This window comes from Cucurbita pepo, unplaced genomic scaffold (assembly GCF_002806865.2).
Source record: "Cucurbita pepo subsp. pepo cultivar mu-cu-16 unplaced genomic scaffold, ASM280686v2 Cp4.1_scaffold000178, whole genome shotgun sequence".
Taxonomy (NCBI): domain Eukaryota; kingdom Viridiplantae; phylum Streptophyta; class Magnoliopsida; order Cucurbitales; family Cucurbitaceae; genus Cucurbita; species Cucurbita pepo.
The window spans coordinates 71190-75257 of NW_019646451.1; the positions used below are offsets into that span (position 1 = coordinate 71190).

The following is a 4068-nucleotide window of genomic DNA, read 5'->3' on the forward strand; positions in this document are numbered from 1 at the left end:
AGTAAAAATGTTAAAATTTAGAAAAAAAACTAACGAAGTACTGGATTTTAGGCTTGCGTGGCCGCCTCAGTTGAATCGCTCACGCCATGCTTTTCTTCCTTTGAAAGAAAGAAGATACGTGTGAACCGTTGTGCTGCTGTTTGAAAATAAATCATCTTAGCTCTGTTTTGAGAATTTCTCCCCTCGATCTCATGAAACTTATAGATAGAATTTCAAGGTAGATCTAGGGACTAACTTCTTACATCAAGTGTAATGTAGCTCAAGTTATAGCTTGTCGAATTTGGATAAAAATAGGGTTCCACATATGGAGTAAACCCACTCGATTTTCTAATTTGTTGAAACCATTGAGGTACTTTTTGGCCATGATTTCTTCACGGAAGTTTGTCCTTATAATACTTCCCTCGAGCTTAAAAATTCATTTTGAGGGGACAAATCTACGTGTGGACTTAATTTTGGATTTCTTCCCTCGGTCTGCAACTCAACCCATAACGCGAAAATGAGATTTCTTGAGCAGCCANTATAATCTGGAACGTTAACAAATAGTTTATTTTTTATGGGTCATTGTAGTATAGTGGTGAGTATTCCTGCCTGTCACGTAGGTGACCTGGGTNAAAAATTCATTTTGAGGGGACAAATCTACGTGTGGACTTAATTTTGGATTTCTTCCCTCGGTCTGCAACTCAACCCATAACGCGAAAATGAGATTTCTTGAGCAGCCACATCCTTACATCGTTAGGCCATGACTCCTTCATGAACATTGTCTATCTTAGTCCTCTCAAGTTTAAGGAATCATCAATTTTGGATGAGAAGGGTTATAGGAAGAAAATTGAAACTTACCCCAATTTTTACCTGAGAATGAATTTCTTAAATTGAGCACTCTCTGAGCTCTTCTATGAAATTGGACATATTGGTCTTTGAGCACTTCTATGAAAATGTTCCTTGGAGGTTCAGAAATCCAATCGGATGGATAAGAATTGACGATTCGCGTGTAGCCATGAATTATAAATTCAAGCTTCCTCGAGTGCCTTCAATGGCAGATTGAATTGGGTACATAGGTTACGTGCATTTTTTGTACTCGATTCTTTTACCATACTTGCTGGTAATCTTATTTAGAACGTGTAGAAATAAGGTTGAATGAAAATTGTGGACTATAGCTTTCGGATTTAGCAGAAATCCAAGAAAGGGGATAAGACAACCCTAATCCTCAACCCAACATTCCAAGCTTTTGTTGAAGCAAGAACCTTTTAATCAAAGAAATTAACACTTTCTCATACAAAATTCGGATCAACCGAGAGATGGCTAGAATAAGATTACCTCTTAAGATCAAAGATATTTGGAACCTTGTTCTAAATTGAGTCACTCAACCATCGAACTTGATCAAGAATTTATTGAATAACTCAGATGCAATCTACCACAAGAATTGCATGAAACTTAGAAATGACAAAATGATGCTCAAATTTCGAAGGGTGAAAGTCTCTCCGCAAAAGAAACTATCAACTATTCAAACACCCACTAAATTTTTATTAAAATAAGGATAATGTGTAAAAAATTATCAGAATAGCTCATGTAACGACCCTAAATTTTTACTTATCCTAAAGTTGCGATGCCTCCATTAGCCTTACAAGGGCACCCTGCCTTTATATGAAAAATGTAGTAGCACAAGACTTGTGCCATGGTCTCAGAGTTCTAATGCATTTGTCCTGCCTTTATATGAAAAATGTAGTAGCACAAGGGGTTTCAAAGTTGCGATGCCTCCATCCTACCTTTATATGAAAAATGTTGTAGCGCAAGGGGTCTCAGAGTTGTGATTCCTCTGTCCTGCCTTTATATGAAAAATATAGTAGCACAAGGCTTGTGCCACGGTCTCAGAGTTGCAATGCCTCCGTCCCCCTTACAGGGGCGCCTTAAAAATGTTTCTCTTTTCTTGTCTTATGCAAGACATACCTAATGGTGACAAAACATCGTTGTAGAGTGGTGAGTATTCCCGCGAGTTTGATCCCCCGCAGCGACGATTTTTAATTTTCTTTTGGATAGTTTTAATTGAATTCGAAATTCCGCAGTGTTGAACCGGATGATTTGGGTTTGTTCCCCAACAACGAAATTCGGAATTGCATTACTTTTTCTCTCGTGTGTTGACAAATAATATATTTTTCAGAGGTCGATGTAATACAGTAGTGAGAATTCCCGCTTGTCACTCGAGAGACATGAGTTTGAACCTCGACAACAATAAGTTTAATTTTCTTTTGACAATTTTCACAGGATTTATAAAATCGAGAGCGTTAACAATGGGTCACTTTTTCTAAAGAGGATCGGTATAATCTGGAACGTTAACAAATAGTTTATTTTTTATGGGTCATTGTAGTATAGTGGTGAGTATTCCTGCCTGTCACGTAGGTGACCTGGGTTCGATCCCCGGCAACGGCGATTTTAATTTTTTTTTTTTTTATAGTTTTAACGGTGGACAGCGGCGAACCTGTCGTGCTGGTAGTTTGGGTTCGATCCCCAACTACGCTAGTTTGACGAAAGTCGGAATTGGATTGCTTTTCCTAAAATATGGTTTATGAAATCTTGTGTGTTAACTTAACAAATAATATGTTCTCAGAGGTCGTTGTAGTGGTATGGTGGTGAGTATTTCCGCTTGTCGCTCGAGTTATTATGTTCCAGAGGTCGTTGTAGTACAAGGGTGAGCATTCCTGCTTGTCACTCGAGTGACCTGAGTTTGATCCCCAACAAGAAAAAGTTTAATCTTGTTTATTGACAGCTTTAATCGGATTCAAAATTGGATGAAGTTTTGTAACCGCGATTGACAAAATCCGGTGTGTTAACAAATATTACAGTTTTCGGAAGTCGTCGTTGTAGAGTGATGAGTATTCTCGCGAGTTTGATCCCCCGGAGCAACGATTTTTAATTTTCTTTTGGATAGTTTTAATTGAATTCAAAATTCGGCAGTGGTGAACCGGAGGATTTGGGTTTGTTCCCCAACAACGAAATTCGGAATTGCATTCCTTTTTCTCTCGTGTGTTGACAAATAATATATTTTTTCAGAGGTCGATGTAATACAGTAGTGAGCATTCCCGCTTGTTCTCGAGAGACATGAGTTTGAACCCCGACAACAATAAGTTTAATTTTCTTTTGACAATTTTCACAGGATTGATAAAATCGAGAGCGTTAACAATGGGTCACTTTTTCTAAAGAGGATCGGTAAAATCTGGACCGTTAACAAATAATTTATTTTTTATGGGTCGTTGTAGTATAGTGGTGAGTATTCCTGCCTATCACGCAGGTGACCCAAGTTCGATCCCCGGCAATGGCTATTTTAATTTTTTTTTTTTTTTTAGTTTTAACGGTGGACAGCGGCGAACCTGTCGTGCTGGTAGTTTGGGTTCGATCCCCAACAATGCTAGTTTGACGAAAGTCGGAATTGGATTGCTTTTCCTAAAATATGGTTTATGAAATCTTGTGTGTTAACTTAACAAATAATATGTTCTCAGAGGTCGTTGTAGTGGTATGGTGGTGAGTATTTCCGCTTGTCGCTCGAGTTATTATGTTCCAGAGGTCGTTGTAGTACAAGGGTGAGCATTCCTGCTTGTCACTCGAGTGACCTGAGTTTGATCCCCAACAACAACAAGTTTAATCTTGTTTTTTGACAGCTTTAATCGGATTCAAAATTGGATGATGTTTTGTAACCGCGATTGACAAAATCTGGTGTGTTAACAAATATTACATTTTTCGGAAGTCGTCGTTGTAGAGTGGTGAGTATTCCCGCGAGTTTGATCCCCCGCAGCGACGATTTTTAATTTTCTTTTGGATAGTTTTATTTGAATTCGAAATTCGTCAGTGGTGAACCGGATGATTTGGGTTTGTTCCCCAACAATGAAATTCGGAATTGCATTCCTTTTTCTCTCGTGTGTTGACAAATAATATATTTTTCAAAGGTCGATGTAATACAGTAGTGAGAATTCCCGCTTGTCACTCGAGAGACAAGAGTTTGATCCCCGACAACAATAAGTTTAATTTTCTTTTGACAATTTTCACACGATTGATAAAATTGGGAGCGTTAACAATGGG

The 4068-nt window shown here is 38.3% G+C and overlaps 1 non-coding gene across 1 annotated transcript; it reads left to right on the plus strand.

The window, feature by feature from the left end:
* Positions 1 to 2352: 2352 nt before the first annotated feature.
* TRNAD-GUC lies at positions 2353 to 2424 on the plus strand. The gene has a single exon. It is a non-coding gene; the product is annotated as a tRNA-Asp (tRNA).
* The last annotated feature ends 1644 nt before the right edge of the window (positions 2425 to 4068 follow it).